This window comes from Podarcis vaucheri (assembly GCF_965113315.1).
Source record: "Podarcis vaucheri genome assembly, chromosome: 8".
NCBI classification, from domain to species: Eukaryota; Metazoa; Chordata; class Lepidosauria; order Squamata; family Lacertidae; genus Podarcis; species Podarcis vaucheri.
Window position 1 is genome coordinate 17,709,893 of NC_138766.1, and position 20,231 is coordinate 17,730,123.

At 43.7% G+C, this 20,231-nt stretch overlaps 1 long non-coding RNA gene across 1 annotated transcript; it reads right to left on the reverse strand.

Annotated features, from left to right (window-relative positions):
* Positions 1 to 7,263: 7,263 nt before the first annotated feature.
* Positions 7,264 to 11,893, reverse strand: LOC309538990. Its single transcript, XR_014222583.1, has 3 exons — positions 11,728 to 11,893; positions 10,331 to 10,456; positions 7,264 to 7,577 (listed from the first exon to the last, which is right to left on the reverse strand). It is a non-coding gene; the product is annotated as an uncharacterized lncRNA (long non-coding RNA).
* Between the last annotated feature and the right edge of the window lie 8,338 nt (positions 11,894 to 20,231).

Here is a 20,231-nt window from a genome sequence, read left to right on the forward strand (position 1 = left end):
CTTTGGAGAGTACTTTGGTTTCAGTTTGGGTGAGGATCCTGTCTGATATGTTATGTACTGTTTGTTTCATGGGTTGTTGTGGAGGGTGGCTGGGCTTCTGGCGTTTCTCTAGTTTGTAGAGTTTGTTGGTGTGTCTGTCTGTCTTATGTGAGGTCTCAGTTTCAGCTCTCCAGACGGCTAGTTGTTTGTATATATATATATATATATATATATGTGTGTGTGTGTGTGTGTGTGTGTGTGTGTGTAACCCAAAGTCAGGGGAAAACATGCCCTTATCAAATCTTGATTGATTTAGATTTATTGATTCAGCCTACTTCATTCATCCATGGTGACAAACCATAGCCCACCCTATTTAGCAAAGCAGAATAAATTGCATAACATTAAAATATTTTTAAGGCTGCACTTAAATCCGGCTGAAAGTGTTTTGAAATGGTACCTTCCTGGGGCATAGGTGGGGTAGCCAATTTTTAATTCGCTAGTGAGGGTTAAAGTGCCTCTGGGCAGTATCCAACTAACATGTCCTGTCAGTGGGCAGATTTCCATTTGAACAATGGAACCTTCCCGCCTTCTTTCCCTCAGTCCACATCCGGGGGTACCAAATCTGATCCAGAGGATTGGAGGGACACCCAAAACAGATTTAGGGATACGTACAGGGAGAGTGGCATGGGGGGCAAAGGAGCTGTGGTCCTGGGTGCAAAATTATGAGATGGGCACAACCACGTGCCCCCACAACAAGCTTCCTCATTAAGGCTACATGGCTGAACTCCTGCCACCTTCCAGAGATACAGGGAGGGAAGCCGGGCCCTGGTTGGGCCTTCAGGGCTGGGGTGGCACTTCCTTCTCCTCATGGCTGATGAAAGAATGCCTGACCATGCCACGCCCCTGCATGGGCTGAGCTGCTGCTCAGTGCACCGGTGTGTGTGTGTATAACACTTGGCCACCCCGGGCACCGCCAACGCACGCTACGCCACTGAGAGGAGGGGACAGCCATTGTGCTGATGGGACAGTGATTTAGCATCCTGTATGTTGACGGCACACCCTCAAAAAACCCAGCAGCAGGAAATGTATCTGAAATGGATTAACGCAGTTCCACTGGAGCAGAAGGGAAGCTTCACAGATCTTTCACCCCATTTTCACTGGCTTATTCCAGTACTGACTACAGTGAGTGAGACTATATTGCCTTCCACACATATAGGTTTTCTCCCCAGTGTATGTAGGGGGCAAGTTACAACGATGGTCCTGGTAGCATCACATAGTTCTGGAAAAATTCTAACTGGTACCATCCTTCTGCATGCAAGGCAGATGTTCTACCATCAATCCACGACCCATCCTGTGCTGAGAGAAAGTCAAATTCCATGTATGATGGCCATTGTAAGTCACATTTGGCATGAAATGTGGGGTTTGATGTCATGTGGTTATGTGAAGTATGATGTTGTCCCTTCAAATGAGAGAGTGGTAGACAATGTCGCACCAGGGATTGCATTTTTTTTTAATGTCATAACATTTTTATTGTAATGAAAGATTAGTTTTCATCCACATTAACAGTCTATAGGCTTTTGAAAGAGGCAACTGGCACATATGTGACCAGTGTATACAGTTTATTAGGCGGATCCTCATCTTCTTTGCATTTTCTGGATAAACTCACATGGATATGGTAAGGAACATTCCTTACTTCTTTTGTAGTAAGGAATTTTCCTAGATTGGCTTCAACCAGAGCCAGGGCCTTTTCAACACTGGCACCGGCCTGGTGGAACGCTCTGTCTCGTGATACTAGGGCCCTGCAGGATCTGATTTCTTTTCACAGGGCCTGTAAGACAGAGTTGTTCTGCCTGGCCTTTGGCTTGGAGCCAATTTGATTCCCTCCCCCTCTTTCTTTTTTCCTTTCTCCTCCTGTGATGAGGCTGCATTTTAATGCTTCAATATTTTAATTGTTGTATTTTAATCTTGTTTTTAAGTTGTATTCATTCAACTTGTTTTTATTATTGCTTGTTAGCCGCCCTGAGCCCGGCCTTGGCTGGGGAGGGTGGGGTATAAATAAATTATTATTATTATTATTATTATTATTATTATTATTATTATTATTATTTTGCCCAGACAGCCTTGTTCAAGCGGGTGTCAATGCGTACATCAGGAGTCCCCATCTCCTTCATTGCAAATTTTTGAATCTCCTTGAGAGCCCGAGGAGCCCACTTCTTGAAGCCCACGCCATGGATCCCTTTGTGAATGTTTATAGTATATTCCCGAATAACCATCTCATTGATGGCTGATCGTTCTTTCCTCTTTTCACCCCCTTTCTTTGCAGGAGCCATCCTGCTCAGGACCAGACCAGAAAGGCACCAGGGATTGCATTTTGAGTTATAATTCTGTAACTGTTCCCTTTTTATCATCTAGGATCTTATATCAATACATATGCTTGCCAAGTATGCTTTGCCCAAATACACATGTAATCCTAACCAACCTGCCTACCTAATGAGGAGTAAAGGAGCCGCTTCAAGTTTCACTACACAGATTCCCTCTTGATTTTTCTCCCCGTGTGCCCTTGCCGTGTTCAGCTGTGTTTTCCCCATATGTACAGCAGCGCACGGTCTCTTTCTGTTTCTCTAATTTGTTATCACAACGGAAGAGTCCAGATCATTAAGTGCCTAATTGAACTTGATGCTGTAGCAATCAGCTGTTGTCTTCCTCCTAAGATATCAGGGATGTGAGCAGCACCATCTGTTGGGCTGTAGCTGCAAGGAGGAGAAACATCAATATTGAAAGCAAACAGTTTCTCCATACTCTCCTTTCTCTATGCTTGTGGTCCATATATAGAGGGAGCTTGGCTTGAACTTAAAGGGTTGCCATACGTCCGGGAAAACCCGGACATGGACTCTTTTGGGGGCCAACATGCCCATCTGGGCGGATTTTCACATTTCTGGATTTTTCGGGCTCTTTCACCAGTTCAGGTTGGCAGCAGCTCGAGCAGTCCTCTTTTTTGCTCTTCAAGATATTGCAACCCCATCACTGGTCCAATCAAACACAGCATTAGCATGGTCACTATACATGCTCAGACAGGAGGTCCTGGAGTTCTACCAACAGCACACAACTCAATGGGGGAAAAGGGTTTAGAAAAGGAACTCTGTCGCTGGGTGTGGATTGCAAGTACAGGTGACTTCCGGGTTAGCGCCATCAGCAAATGGCGGAGTTCCTCCGACCGGAGGAACTGGCTCCGTGGAAACTGGGTCTTCCCGCCGCGGCGAAGGTGGGGACCCGCTAGAAATCCCAGGCGGAGGAAGCCTGGGAACGTGGGGTTCAGCAGGGCACCAGGAACACCTGTATTGATTGGGCAAGTGCAGAAGATAATGGAGGAGGTTGCGGTTGCACCTCAAATAATACAAATGGAGAGATCTGAGGCCCTGCAGGAGCATAAGCTGCTGTTTTTGAAGATTGAAGTTGGAGTGGGCCAGGGGGAGTCTGGAGCTGAGGAGGTTCTTAATTTCGGAGGGACTTTGAAATATGCTCTTAAATATTTTTTGGATTACATTGATGACTGTGGGGAGTGGGACTGTGGGGAATGGGCTGGTTTGATGAAGGGCGATGGAGATAATTTTGGGCTGGAACCTCCCAGAGACCTACTCCTCAATGAGAAAGGAAAGAAATTAAGAAAGAGACCAACAAAAGACAAGGAAAAGTGCAGGTATAAACAAGAAGAAGAAGATCTGCAGAAGGGACATGGAAGAGACTTAAGAGCCTCGGACATAAGATTACCAGGTTGATGGACTAGATGGAATGGACAGTAAGGACTGACATGACCCGAGACCAGGAAGAAGAGACGTTGGATGAAGATTAGAAGAAAATTTATAAAGAAAATTTTTTATTTAGGGAATTAGCCTAAAATTAATGAATATTAGGGAAAATGTCGGAATGAAACTATATGGCTTTAGTAGAAATGATATAAGGAGTTATGTATAATTGAGTATTAAGTTTCAAGCTCTAAGGTATTTTACGGTAAGATAAGGTTAAATAAATCAAGGCAATTTGAATAACAGAATATGGGGAAAGATGGAAAGGATTTCTTGAGTTAATTAATAGGTTAAATTGTTAAGATAAATTATTCAATAAAAATTGAGAAAGATGGAAAGAATTTGCTGAAATAACTAATTAAACTAGAATACAAAAAGGGAGGTGTGAGGAGGTCAATGAAACAAGCAAATGGAAGTTAAAGATATGTAATATGGGATTTGTGTTTTTTCTTTTTTTATCTTTTTGCTGTATTGTTGTATTGGTTTTTATGTTTTGTTTTGTTTTTCTTCTTTTTATGTATTGTAGTGTTGTTTTCTATTTTTTCTTCTTTTCTGCAATTCTGAAACTTTTAATAAATATTATTTTATTTTTATTTTTTTAAAAAAGGATTGCAAGTACAGATAAGAGATTGTCAGCAGAAATCAGACAGTTTGTTAGGGGGGAACCCCTTTTGGTTTACACCTGGCTTCTAGTGTCTCCACCCCCACTGTTCAACCTGGACATGGAGATCCAGTGCTGAGGGCCTTCTGACAGTTCCCTCACTGCAAGCAGCTAAATTACACGGAACTAGGCAGAGGGCCTTCTCGGTAGTGGCGCCCGCCCTGGGGAACGCCCTCCCATCAAATGTCAAAGAAATAAAAACTATCTGACTTTGAGAAAATATCTGAAGGCAGTTTTTAATGACTGTTTTAACGTATTTTTAATCTTTTGTTGGAAGCCGCCCAGAGTGGCTGGGGAAACCCAGCCAGATGGGTGAGGTATAAATAAATTATTATTATTATTATTATTATTATTATTATTATTATTATTATTATTTGATTGGAATCTGATCTAGTGGGAAGTCAATGATGCTGCCTGGCAGTTCAAGGGCGAGGCATTGAGAATCATGGAGATTCTTTTTTTGAGATTATATCAGGGTTTATATAATTTTGTGCATTGCAGTGGCAGGAGTGCCTGTCTCAGACCAAGGAAGAAGAAGAAGAGTTTGGATTTGATATCCTGCTTTGAGACCCGAAGGAGTCTCAAAGCGGCTAACAATCTTCTTTCCCTTCCTCCCCCACAACAAACACTCTGTGAGGTGAGTGGGGCTGAGAGACTTCAGAGAAGTGTGACTAGCCCAAGGTCACCCAGCAGCTGCATGTGGAGGAGCGGAGACGTGAACCTGGCTCACCAGATTACAAGTCTACCGCTCTTAACCGCTACACCACATTGGCTCTGTTTGTTCAGACATGTCTTACAAGGTGACCTTGCACCATACATCATCTACCCAGCCCTACAGGGTTGTTGTAAGCATATCACAGGTGAGAGGGATAAAGCACACCAATGTGAGCTCCTTGGAGAAAGGATGGTGGCATAAAAATGTACTCAATGTAGGAAGATTTTTCAAGGTATTTTCACCTCCTCGGTTCTGAATTCAAAGCACCATCTTATATGGGTTTACTTAGAAGTCAGTGAATTAAATAGAGCTTACTCCCAGGTAGGGATGCACAAATCAGTTTTTTTTTATATATGTCAAATTTAACAAAGAAGGGGGAAAAGCAAAAACAGGTTTTTTAAAAAGACAGGAATCAACCACCACAACAATGCGCACTGTTATCTCACATTGAGAATACAACAGCCGTCCATACCTCCCTCTAAAATTAAACATTTAAGTCAATATACGGCCTCCAGATGTCCATATAGATATCCACACAAAACTGTTTATTTTAAAAATTTGTTCAAATGCAGCAAAGGCATTGAAGCCATCAGACCACTGAGGGGGGGATTTATCCTTCTAGGCTCAAAGTGTATGTCTCTTGGCAACCGTAAGGGTTCACAGCACCAACTTTTGTTGTCCTGCTGTCAAAAGGGATATAATTTAAAAGTTCACGAACCTCTGTAAATATCAAATATTTTGCCAGTAGGAAATTTATATGGACAAGAACTTCAGACCAAATAATAATAATAATAATAAATGTATTACTGAACGTCATATTCCTCAGTGTGGCCTTTTCCGCACAACACCTTCAGCATTTATCTAGATTAGATAGCGCCTTCCTATACAAAATTCTGTGGAGTCCAAAATACTTGAAAAAAACAATTTTTGCTGGATCAGTCTCAAATTCCAATCTAGAGAAACATGCCATATAGATTCTAAAGCAATTTTCCATTGTTTGGCTTGTACAGTACACTCTGATTCCCTATTTTCTGAGTTCCTGTACCTCTACTTATAAAAGTCCAATGAGCATTTATACACAGAAGTCATGGATTTGGCATTTTTCCAGTCTTAGGTTTAATTCCCTACATTTCCACAACAGCTTGTGATTGTGGACTTTCCCCCCATAAATGTCATCCTGAAAATTCATCACCATTTTGGTGTGAATTACTCCCAACATACATATGCTTGTAAGCATTTTTGCCTGACATGTACATTTTTGCAAAGCAAATTTCCCTAACCCAGTGTCTTTTTTGGTACATCATTTCCACCAATATATGCATTTCCATGCACACTTTATCGATTTCTGTACACATTACCTTGCTGGAGACTGACAAATTCTGTGAAGAACTGAATATTCAGAGAAGTGTGAATTTCAAAGGATGGCTGTGTTTTGGTTCTCATATAATTTTGGACAGTGAACATTTAAATGTGACCTGAATCAAATCCGCACATTCCTATTCCCAGATGATTACTGATAGGCTTGAAGCCTGACGAATCAAGCTTGAGAGTAGCTTTGTCAGCAAAGAAGCACCAAGAAAGGTAGCAATGATCTCTAGGATATCACAATGGAACAAATCATTGTATGCTTGCCTTGCTGTTCTCCCTTTTGGGGAAAAATATTGGGATATCGGTGCAACAAATAATGACAATGAGCATGAATAATTAACATAGAATAACTACCAGCAGCAATGAAGGCCTATTTGCATATAAAGACATGCTCACAGCTACTGCTTTTTCTGTAATATTGTACGTTTTGGAATCAGCTCTTGTGTTGATACAGATCCTCACACTTCCTACTACATCTAATATAGAACTCTTGGTGCTGACTTCATTTTTCTCAGTGTACTGCTGATTTTTAGGTTGCTTTACTTTTTTAATTTTGGAAAGGGAGTTTTGTTCGATTTGACATCTGTAGGGGATCCAAATGGCAAGCAGATATCTCTGCACTGCAGCTTTGTGCAATGGTACGACTGCCACTCATAAAGAACTGTTGTTGATTTTTTTATTTGCTAGCATCTACTGTTGCTTACCTAACATTCTGCATTTCGTGAAAGGGTCTGGCAAGTAATGCTGTTTAGCTAGGCTTGCAAATTTTCAACTTAATAACTAAGCCTTGCTGAGAAGATTGCTGGTCTGGCAAAGCGCTGATGTGGTGATTTGTATCTCAGCAGTTTGATGTGATGAGACCTACGAGTGCCACTTTTTGTTGATGGGTTAATTCAGTTTGGGTACAGTAATTCCTCTTCCTGCTGCCGCTCGGAGCATAGTTCTCTCTGAGTTCTACGGTCACTTCTGCAACTTCACACCATGAAATCATGCTTCAGACTCAGTATGACTCTTGTCCACAATACTCAGAAGTCTTCCATGAAGATCTACTCTGTTGAAATATATACACATTTAAATCAGACCCCTAACTTCAAATGGTGTACCCTCAACCTGATTTAAAATTACCTGCATTGTCATGGATGTTTTCCCTCACCCGGAAACATCATTCTGGGAGGAGGCTTTGGTCCATACATTTTTAGTATACCCTCACAACTGTCCTTCACAGGGTCCTTTGTGGAGAGGCCATGACAGTAAAATGGATTTAATCCTCCTTTGGTAGTGAAGATGTGCGGAAACCTGCCTGACTTTGTACCCAGTTTAATTCAGAATAAATTGGCCTGCGTGCATATATTTTAAATATAAATTTATGACATAGCAAGTGTGCTGTGGACAACTGTCGGCATACAGCAGCTATTTTGCCTCCCCAAGTATCATATGTGATATGAAAATACAGAATGCAAATATTAGTAAAGTGGCTGATTATATTAAAGCATTTCCATTGAAGTCACACCACTACAATACTGGTGATGTTAAACCAATGTAAACATTATTAATACAATGTGGAAGTGGTCCTTCATGTTTTGATGCCTGAGGCAAAGGACAAGATGGTGTCCCACCCATTTCATGTTCAGAAGCCAACAAGATCGGCAGCTGACTTTTAAGGTCATAGCTACAGAATTGTAGCTCTGTGAGGGTTCTCCTAACAATACTCAGCCCTTTAAACCACCACAGTTGCTGTGGGTCTTTAGAGGGGAAGTCATGACTGTTAAAGTGGCATAGGAATGCTTTAATGCATGGTGCAGAGGTAGCCTTACTTCAGATCTGGCAATGGATCAGCATTGTCCATCACACCTGAGGGCAGAAGGCTACCTTGTGGAGTACAGAGCGTGCCATGTGGCATACTATTATACTACCAACCTTACTGTATGCTTGTGAAACGTGGACCACTTATAAACACCATCTCCAACTCCTCAAAAGATGCCATCAAATGTGTCTCTGAAAAGTTTTACACATCTCTTGGGAAGACAGGCGAACTAATGCCAGTGTACTGGAAGAAGCAAAGATCGCCAGTGTCAAAGCAATGATTCTTCAACATCAACTTCGTTGGACTGGTCATGTTGTGCGGATGCCTGATTACCATCTTCCAAAGCAAATACTCTATTCCCAACTTAAGAATGGAAAGCAGAATGCTGGTGGTTAACAAAAGAGGTTGAAAGACTCTCTCAAGGCAAATCTAAAAATAACGTGGCATGAACACTGACAACTGGGAAACACTGGCCTGCGAGCACTCCAATTGGAAAACAGCCTTTACCAAAGGTGTCATGGGCTTTGAAGATGTTCGAACTCCAGACGAAAGGGAGAAACATGCTAAGAGGAAGGCACGCTTGGCAAACCCTCACCGTGATCAACTCCCATCTGGAAACCTATGTCCTCACTGTGGGAGGATGTGTGGAACCAGAATTGGCCTCCACAGTCACTTATGGACTCATTGTGAAAACTGTGCTTATGGAAGACAATCTTACTCAGCCATGAGTGATTGCCAAAGAAGAAGAAGACTTCAGATCTGGCAATGAGTCAGCATTGTCCACCACACCTGAGAACAGAAGGCTACCTTGTGGAACACAGAGTTTGCTATGTAGCATGCACCAGTCCATAGCTCAGTGGAAGAGATTCTGCTTTGCATGTGGAAGGTTCTATGTCTAATCCTCAGCATCTTCAGGTGGAGGGTGGAATGACCCTTGACTGAAATCTTGGAGACTTGCTGATAGCCACTGTAGACTGAGTTAGATGGACCAATGGTCTGATAGAAAGCCCTAAACAGCCCCTCAATCACTGTGGCGATCTCTCTCTCTTTCACTTTGTGATTCTATCCGTTAACTGTTTTAATCATATAATAATTCAATACTGCTTTCCAAAAGAATGACGATGTATCTATCCTATGCATCTTGGGAGGCCAGGAAGAAGGTATCTTATTGGGTGTAGGGAGACAGAGAAAAACCCACTAAAGCTAAATCATTTCACACAGGTAATCTATTGCTGTTTTGCGATGTAGGAAAGAAGCCAAGAGCAGAGTGAGGTACTCATCAAAGGCACTGGCCGTTTACAGTGGCACCAGATGAATGATGGTATGCTCTCTACTAAAGGAGGGAGGAGGCAAGTGATTCTAAAATATTTCAGCCACAGGCTGGATAAGAATAACTCGCAACCCCCAACACCCTGGGGGGGGGGGAAACAGATTGAAAGACGGCAATGAAATTGTCTGCTCTCTCATCTTTCTTGAGCCACACCACAGTAGTTTGGCTTCCAGACAGATTTGTGTGTGTGCTTGCTGTATTGATCCTAAGGAATGAAAATCACGAAACCAAAACGAAGTGATTTCTAACGGGTTGCAGTTATCAAGCATTAATGCTTTGCAAGGTTCGTTGGCTTATATTACACAGTGTATGAATTAGCATTGAGAAAAGAAAGGAACATGGTGTACTAGTTAGACTCCTTGACATCTGGAAGTTTCTATATACGTATGCCATATGTTAGTATAGTGGTAAAAATGTCAGTTAATGACAAATATATAAGCAACATCCTCCTCCTCCCTCTTTATCCTTAAATGGCAGTTGCTCAGCAGAATAAAAAAAGGGAAAGGGACCCCTGACAATTAAGTCCAGTCGCGAACGACACTAGGGTTGCTGCACTCATCTCACTTTACAGGCCGAGGGAGCCGGCATTTGTCTGCTTCCGCAGACAGTTTTTTTGCAGGTCATGTGGCTATTATGACTAAGCCGCTTCTGGCGAAACCAGAATACTCACTCACTGAATCATCACCTTGTTGTGGTGAGTGGGCTTGCACGTTCCTATGACCCTTGTGAGCGAAGCCGCTGGGAGTTTTGTACTCCCATCAGGGTCACCCAAGGCGGTAAGGTCAAAGGGGAGGAGCTAGACAAAGAATGTACCAAGAGGTCCTCAACAGGCGAAAGATAACAAGTGTTATGTTACAATGGCTGTGAAGGTGGATGAAGGCAGCAGCAGATAAGAATCTACTGATCATCATGATACTCATGCCATCGGAATAGAGCCTTATTGCGAAGACTGTGCATTGGTCAGCGTGCACAAATTCATGCACAAAAACCCACCCCAAAACCAAACCCCAAAAGTCCCTTGGCAATTGGCAAAAACCTATGTCCCCACTGTAGAAGGACGTGTGGATCCAGGATTGGCCTCCACAGTCACTTACTGTTAAAACTGTGTTTATGGAAGACAATCTTATTCGGCTATGAGTGATTGCCAAAGAAGAAGAAGCAGCTTCTGAAAACCAGTTGATAGAAACTGCAGGGGTACTGAGAGCTCTTATGCTTGGGTCCACCTTGTAGGTTTCCCTTTAGGTATCTAGTTAGCCTTTGTGAGAACAAGATTCTGAACTAGATGAGTCACTGGCCTGAACTAGAAGGCTCGGCTTATGTTCTTAAAAGTTTTTAAAAGGTTTGTGTGAGTATTCTAATAGCTTCTCATGCATGGAGAAACAGTGCAATGAATTTAGTGGCAGCCCGGTGAAATCTGAAGAGACCCTACAGGTAAGTAGCACTCCCTACACCCTAGTGGGGTTTGCAACATCATCCGCACTGGTAGGTAAAAAAAGGTAAAGGACCCCTGGATTGTTAAGTCCGGTCAAAGGCAACTATGGGGTTGCGGCGCTCGTCTCGCTTTCAAGCCAAGGGAACTGGCGTTTGTCCACAGACAGCTTTCTGGGTCATGTGGCCAGCATGACTAAACTGCTTCTGGTGCAATGGGACACCGCGACGGAAACCAGAGTGCATAGAAATGCCGTTTACCTTCCTGCCGGAGCGGTACCTATTTATCTACTTGCACTGCTGTGCTTTCAAACTACTAGGTTGGCAGGAGCTGGGACAGAGCAACGGGAGCCCATCCTGTCACAGGGATTCAAACTGCCGACCAGTGGTAACCAGGGGCATGTCATGGGATTTTCCCACGTTCTTCCTTCTTTACCCTTATTTCTCTCTCCTTCTATTGCAGAAGTGGCAAACTAGTGGTCCTCTGATGTCGTTGGACTCCAACTTCCTTCAACACCAGTCAGCATGGCCAACAGTGAGGGATTATGAGCAATGTCTGCAGGGACACAGATTCTCCACCCCTGTTGTAGAGATTACCACATTTCCAGATGTAAGCAGAAGATCAAGGAGATACTGTACATCTATTGCTTCCACTTTCCCATCCTGGCCTTGCTACCATGGAGACAGCTAGATTTGTCTCCTGCTGCTTTCCACAACATTCATTTCAAGGAACGTTTCATTCTATGGAAGGCTCTGAAAACCCCAGTTATCACAGACCATCAGCACTTTTAACAGTCCCCTAGAAGGTGTGTTCAAAGGAAAGCAGAATAACCTGTTGGGAAGTCATGCTGTCTGACTATACTGTGAAGTCACAGTACTCTATATTCTCATTATCTCTATCAGTCTCGGAAAGAGGGAGGGAGATTCTAATGCCCATATATTTAGTTCATTTGGAATTTAAGACTGATCATCTGGTATTTCCAGTCTGCCATAAAATGAAAGGAACTGAACTGAACTGTACTGTGGAGCTATGATGATGAATTTGGATCCCTGCTGGTATTGCTATTACTTATAATTACTGAAAACTGTAAAAATCTTTGTTTGTTGATTTATGGCACTTGAACACAGTGGGAACCCCCCTCCCCCTAAATCTGTTGGTGAGCGCAGAATATTGCTGCATTTTAAATCTGGAAGTGACCGTAAGAAAAAATATAGGAAATCAATTTTCCAGGAATTCAATTATATAATAAGCTTGGCTTTTGAGGCAATTATCAAATAATTACATGAACCATGATTAGGTTTAAAACCTCTCTGTTAATTCTTCATTCTTAATGGACTCATACCAATGACCAAACAGGTACAGTTCCACTAGCTGCATTTAAATTAATGGTAAGCTAGTTATATCTGATTTGTAACTGCTGCTTTGCAGGAGAAAAGAAAAGGCCAAGGAGTAAACCCTTCACAAATGTGGAGTCCCTAAGATGGTTGGATGGTGCCTTGTAAACTTTTTCACGACACCTCCTGCAGCCAAGCTGGTGCTAAACATATCGCTCTGTTTTCCTTTGAACTACATCAGACGGGCCAAGCAGGGGTGTCTTGTCGTCTGGACGGCCCAGGACCTCCATACACGCTGCCCTGGGATGTGCCCCAGGGAGGTCACATCGGTGCTGCTAACACAGCAAAAGCAACATGTGAGGCAGCAGTTATGAGTTACCGGTCTTTGCAGCCACAGCAGGCGCTGTGATTCTCCAGCAATTTAACTTCATCCCTGGAGGCACACTCCATTGTCTCCTAAGACAGATGGATGCCAACAACAGTTAGTCAATACTGAGAATTCTGTCACGGATCTAGATGTCTGTGGAAGAAGGGGAGTAGTGAAACACTTTCCACTACTCTTTCCACTAGCCTTGTTAGTTTCTTGCAGCAGAAAAAACAGCATAAACAGTGAAGCCATAGGAAAATGAAATGCAGAAAAAGACAAATGGTGCCAAGCACTTAACAGTGGTAATTCACAAAGGGTGTTGATAACACAGGCATCCTGGCATTGGTAAACCAATTAACATGTATCATGTGCTAGAAAATCACACACACACACACACACACACACACACAACATTTGGTCTCAGTTCAGTCAACAAGAGATAATACTGAAGCTCTTGAAGAGGCTTAATTCAGTGGCTTCACATTTAGGTCCCCCTTTTAAAATTTGGCATGTTCCAGGTAAGTAGACTACATATCACCTGTGGACCGTGCTACCATTTATTTTGTCTGCTTATATCTCACATCTCTGAATCCTGACGTAGCTTCCAGTACAGTAAAGCTCTAACAAGGAAACCAAGTTAATACAGTAGCACTAAATACAACGGTCAACAGCACAAGTGATACAGAGCCATAAAGCCTGCTCAGCAGTCAGAGGCCCTCTGCTAGAGGTAAGCTTTATACCCCCGGAGAAATGCTATAAAATGCAGAGCAGTTCCGAACCTTATCAGTGTGTTCCTACCATCACCTGGGAGCTAAAGTCTCTGGTTCTCGCTACAGAGACCACCCCACAGAATATCGGCAGAGGCTAGGCAGTCTCTGTCCTGGGATACTATTTTGTCCTTTGCCTTTAGTCAGCAAAGTGCCTTAGTCTAGTCCCATCCTCAAGAAACCAGGGACAATGCCAAAATGATCCAAACAGTTACAGGGCTTAGACCTGTGTGGACTTCTATGAATCTGAGCTAGTTGATTAGGGGAAAAAAATCAAAACAACCCTAGAAATCAGTAGCTGCCTCGTGGATAGTCCCTTAGACATAGATGTCCCTTCAGCACTCAGTGTCATGGGCTGGGAGTCAGCTTTGCCTGCTGAACAGCAGCCCGAAGGAGGGGAAGACAGAGTGACTCCACCTGTAGCTGATCAGCCTTCAAGGACTCAGAGGAGAAGGTGCTGATGAGAACCAGCTGGCTTCAGCCTTCTTGAGCAGAGCTTCCAGCGGCAGTCAGATGCTGGTAAGGACGCTTGTATTTCCTGGCCCTACCTTGCTGCTTCCTGCTAATCTTGAACCTTGACCCCATGATCATTGGATTCCCTGAGCCCTGGACCATCTGCCCATGCGGATTGCTGTTCGTCTGCCCCTGGGACTGATCCTGACTTTGGATACTGACTCTGCCTCCAGGCAAGTACACCTCAGATACTCTTCTATTTGGCTGGCCTCCAACTCCGCTGAACTCTGCATGTTGTTGCTCAGCAATGATACTACGACACCCAGAACAGCTCAGCTAAACATGGAAACTTTCTTTGCCACCACCACTGACATGTCATGGGCCTACAGATGAGCCTAAATCAGTCAGATTTAGTCTTATACCACTTGCAATCTAGTTGTCTTTTTATGTGTTTCCAGTTGTCTCCAAGTCTCCAGTGGGAGTCCAGCAGCCTTTCTACCACTTATAGAGATGGCCAGTCCCAATGGCAGATGAAGGTGATGGACTACATGGAATTGGTGGAAATGACTGGCAGAATCCGAGACCAGGGAAAAGAGTCGGTGGAAGAAGATTGGAAGAAATTTAAAGACTATTTACAGAAATATTGCAAAATTAATGAATGTTAGAATGATGTCAGAATGAAGTTAAGTGGTTTAAGCAGCAATGTTATAAAGGTGTGTGTAAAAATGGATTTGTAAACAGGTGAGAATCCAAAGTTATAATATATTATGTTAAAGGACTAAGATAAAAACAAAGAGGGAAAGAAATTGCTGAATTAACTAACTGAATTGGAATACAAAAAAGGGAGGTGTGAGAAGGTCAGGGAAACAAGGAAATGAATGTAAGGTATGGAAAGACTGATGTATTTTTTAAAGTGTTTTTTTATCTTTTTTGTATTTTTTGTATTTTGTATTTTTTCTTCTATTTTTATTTTTGTCTTTCTTTTTCTTCTTTTTTTAATTCATGTAATTGTTTTCTTTGAAACTTTAATAAATATCATTAAAAAAGAGAGAGAGAGATGGCCAGTCCCATGAAACAGCACCTTGATAATAGAGTTTGTCCAACTAAAACATAGGCCTAAACTTGTACTCCTTATCACCCCTTGGATCCAAAGTATATTGCCTAGCTGAAAATATTAAAAGGTAAAGGGACTCCTGACCATTAGGTCCAGTCGCAGATGACTCTGGGGTTGCAGCGCTCATCTCGTTTTACTGGCCGAGGGACCTGGCATACAGCTTCCAGGTCATGTGGCCAGCATGACTAAGCCACTTCTGGCGAACCAGAGCTGTGCACGGAAACAGCGTTTACCTTCCCGCTGGAGCGGTACCTATTTATCTACTTGCACTTTGATGTGCTTTCAAACTGCTAGGTTGGCAGGAGCAGGGACCGAACAACGGGAGCTCACCCCATGGCGGGGAATCGAACTGCCGACCTTCTGATCGGCAAGCCCAAGAGGCTCAGTGGTTTAGACCACAGTGCCACCTGCATCCCAGCTGAAAATATTAGGGCTATGCAAAAGCTTTAAGACTGAACTTGTATCAGTAGCTTTGTGAAACAGACCTAATTTGCTTCAGATCTACTATGTGTCTTTAGAATTCATCTCATCATTTAGGATCTATTAGATCTCTCAGAAATAAAGCACTGTTCACCCCCTCCTTTACTATAACGGGAAATCGAAACCTTTTTTGCTTTTTTCACATAACTGAATGAAATTTGCAGGCACAGGAACCCCTTCAAAGTACACAAGCCTGGCAAATTATCCAAGAGGTTTTTGGTTTTTTTGTACAGGGCAACTTTGAAGTTTGCTTTTAAAAAGACAAGGAAACCCAAAGACTGCTTTATTTTCTGCCAGAATTGGATGCAATTTTCAGGCATGGTCAAACCTTTGGAGGAGTGGGGGCGAAGCCTGTCTAAGGGACTTGCTACTCTAGGGCAGGAATCCCCAAACCCAAACCTCTAGGTGGCTTTGGGACTACAATTCCCATCATCCCTGACCACTGGTCCTGTTAGCTAGGGATGATGGGAGTTGCAGTTCCCAAACACCTGAAGGGCAGAGTTTGGGGATGCCTGCTATAGGGATTCCTTGATCTGCCTTGAGATGCATTCTTAATGCTGCAAAACTGACTCAGGCATAGAGAAACCTTGCCCAAATCTCCTGTGTTCACCCCACAGTTTGGGTTGCGCACAGAACTGAGGCACACCCCAGACCATTGTGTGCTTGCTGCTGCCTTATTCTTAGGTCACTAATGTTGATGCATAAAAATGAATGTATACATCTTTGGGCTTCTTTGTGCATTTTACACAACAGGCAAAGCGTGTTCTCACTAGCAGAGAGCACGTGTTGCGGTTGGGGAGCAGGCCACCATCATGACTAGGCAAATTTGGGGAACCCAAGCCGGTAAAGGGTTAATTGGGTTGCTGGGGATTTTTGTATGTTGCTAATTTGGAGGAGGGGTCAGAGTCTATAAATTGAGGAGTTAGACTAGGGGACGCCCTCTTGGCCATTTTGCATCGGATCACCCGCCCCCCCTCCCTTTTTATAGGGTGGTTCTTGGGTTCATTTGACCTTGCTATGCCTTTCATGGGGTCGTTCGCCTTTGAGCGGGGGCCTGGTAGGAATTTTGCCATTTGGCTGATTGGCTGTTGCCATTTGGTTTTTGCCTACTGTGTAGCAAATCGTCACAACTTGTAAGGTTGGCGGTTAGGCATTGGTTAAATTGGTGCTTGGAGGGGTAAGGTGCCTATCCCTCCAAATGATGCGAATGGGAATTCCGTTAAAGGAATCCAGGGGCTTGCCATTCTTTCGTCCTTGTCCGTGGTGCCGGGCTTGGGCCGTGCAAGCCCCACCGGAACATGAGGGTGAGAGGTGTTGGACTGAGTTCCCAGCCTCATTTCTCCCCAATACTTGTTTCCCACGCTGGCTTCCGGTGGTGCCCGGAAGTTTCAGCCCTGTCCTCGGGGGCAAGGACAGATAGTCATAACCAATGCCTAAGCAACCACTCACATTTTCTGTATTTGAATAAAGTTGTGGCCAAAATTATGCCAAAAACCTTAAACAAAAATTAACGTGTGCTGTGTGAATTTTTGGGGGGTGGCACTGCGGAACTCAACACGCAAGTGATGTTGTCCCTTGGGAGCTCTTTAAGTTGTGAATTATGTAAACATGCAAGGCAGCTCATCCGTGTTCCTGGGAGCCGACAAGTAGCACAGCTTTCGGCAGTGGCATCATTAGCTTAATTACAGGCTTATTTTATCACACGGGAATGCATAAAACACAACATACACACCTGCCCCCACACTTTAATGTCTGCAAAACATTTAAAGGCAATTTACACATTACATTTCGTGTAGCATTCCTGTTCTGCTGCAGGTACATGTAGGGAGAGTGACACATAGGGAGATGTGGGCAATTGTGACATTTCCGTTGTGTTTGGAGAAAAATATTTCTTTCCTAAAATGCAAGCATGAGGACATCCAAATGTCGGTATCCAAGCAAAATAAAAATAAAAACCTTATTTTAAAGGGTAATTATAGGATCCTTAGTAAAGAGATAACCAGAATCATTTCATGCTGTACAAGGAAAGAATTTAACAACCACCTGTTAAAGCTTTCTGACACATTTGGGAGAAGGCAGGTAAAGTTTGGCAATGAATCATGCAGCCACCTAAATCACACTTCTCAGATTGGGCTGAGACATGACATGTTTGTTCTGGCAGCTTGGTGAGGGAGGGAAACCTTATGTCTCCTTTGTGATGTGTAGAGTGTTAGGATATGGAGACCTGCTCCCATCGGCCCCAGACAGCATAGGCACTAGGTCAGAGGGATGAGGGGAGCTGAAGATCAACAACATCTGGAAGGCCACATATTGGCCACCTCTGGTGTCAAAGGCCTACTTGGTAAGGTGACCAGAAGAGTCTAATCAGCATGTGACACTTCGTGGCTGCAAAGAGGTAAGAGGGTCAGGAAGAAGATGGTGATAGTGGTTACTTTAAAAATCATTTGATTGGCTCGTTATTCTACGCTGTCTTTCACCTCCTCTCAAAAAAGACAGGGAGGGGTTATTGGGAGGAACTTTTCAAGCTTTCACAAGCTTGGAAAACAGCTTGAACTTCTCATGAACTTTTCACGAGTTGCCTAGTGGCTGAGCTCTGAGGCTCTCAACTTGCCCAAAACTGACATGACAACATTTCTGTGGTGTGCTGGGCAGCATCATTCAAGTAACATCATAAGATAAATTTGTGTGAGGGGCTGTCTGTCTCCCCTTAGCCCAAGTTTTTATGAAAAAACATCTAGAGGGCCGAGTTTACCTATGGCTGGTCAAGGTCATGCTGACTGTAATACAGTGGTACCTCGGGTTACATGCGCTTCAGGTTACAGACTCCGCTAACCCAGAAATAGTACCTCGGGTTAAGAACTTTGCTTCAGGATGAGAACAGAAATTGTGCTGCGGCGGCGTGGCAGGAGCGGGAGGCCCCATTAACTAAAGTGGTGCTTCAGGTTAAGAACAGTTTCAGGTTAAGAACGGACCTCTGGAACGAATTAAGTACGTAAGCAGAGGTACCATTGTAGTAAGGCCAGAAGAAGCTTGGGTTTCACTCTTTCTATCTCTTTCCTTCTGGTGTGGTGTCCTGTATATAGTGCTAAGGTTTAGTCTTATTATAAGTTATTGTAAGTTTAAGTTAAGTCTGCTGCAACTGGATTTCTTATGGACAGTGCCAGTCCTGAATGTACTGGATTTGTGACCGTTATACTCATTTGCCTTCAATACAGTGGTGCCCTGCAAGACGGAAAATTCGCTAGATGAAAGAGTTTTCTGTTTTGGAGGTGCTTCACAAAACAAATTTCCTATGGGCTTGCTTCACAAGACGACAATGTCTTGTGAGTTCCTGCTGGTTCCCCCCCTTTTTCTAAGCCGCTAAGCCGCTTATCAGCTGATCCGATCAGCAGATAAGCCGCTAAAAGCCGCTAATAGCCGCTAATAGCGCTAATAGTGCTAATCCGCTAATCCTTCAATGGGCTTGATTCGCAAGACGAAATACCGCTAGACGAATAGAATCACGGAACGGATTCTTTTCGTCTTGCGAGGCACCACTCTAGCAGTAAAGCAGTAAAGACTGCCTCTGGTCTATTTTTTGGGAACCCTGCAATGTGTTTAAATTTTTACTCTGCTAACTATATGTTGGAGTTCTGCTCTTTATCAGTATTGAGTAGAATTCATGACAATATTGTAGGTGCATGCAAAGCATCTCATTATGGTATGCACCCAGGGATTTTTATTTTTTAAGGCAAGCATTTATTGACTACATACTCATACTGGAAACAAAAGGAATTTCATTAGAATGCCAAGGTGTGAATGGAGGGCACTAGAGTGGGAAAAGGGTGGAGAGAGAGATCGGTTGTAACTGGCAAGTCAAACTTGCAATAAGAGGGAATGATTTTTCCTCAGAAGCAAATCTCTTTTATTCCTTCAAACACCCCAAATCAACTTTGAGCCCAGCACAGAAGCCCCAGCTTATCTGCCTGTAATTTGACAGGCTTTATCCACTGCAGAGGAACGCGGGTGGCGCTGTGGGTCAAACCTCAGGGCCTAGGACTTGCCAATCGCATGGTCGGCGGTTCGAATCCCCGCGGCGGGGTGCGCTCCCGTCGTTCGGTCGCAGCGCCTGCCAACCTAGCAGTTCGAAAGCACCCCCAAAGTGCAAGTAGATAAATAGAGACCGCTTACCAGCGGGAAGGTAAACGGCGTTCCGTGTGCCGCGCTGGCTCGCCAGATGCAGCTTGTCATGCTGGCCACGTGACCCGGAGGTGTCTGCGGACAGCACTGGCTCCCGGCCTATAGAGTGAGATGAGTGCACAACCCTAGAGTCTGGCAATTCCATCCACTTCTGTCAAAAGCAAAGAAGAAGAAGAAGAAGAAGAAGAAGAAGAAGAAGAAGAAGAAGAAGAAGAAGAAGAAGAAGAAGAATAGTAGTAGTAGTAGTTTGGATTTGATATCCCGCTTTATCACTACCCGAAGGAGTCTCAAAGTGGCTAACATTCTCCTTTCCCTTCCTCCCCCACAACAAACACTCTGTGAGGTGAGTGGGGCTGAGAGACTTCAAAGAAGTGTGACTGGCCCAAGGTCACCCAGCAGCTGCATGTGGAGGAGCGGGGACGCGAACCCGGTTCCCCAGATTACGAGA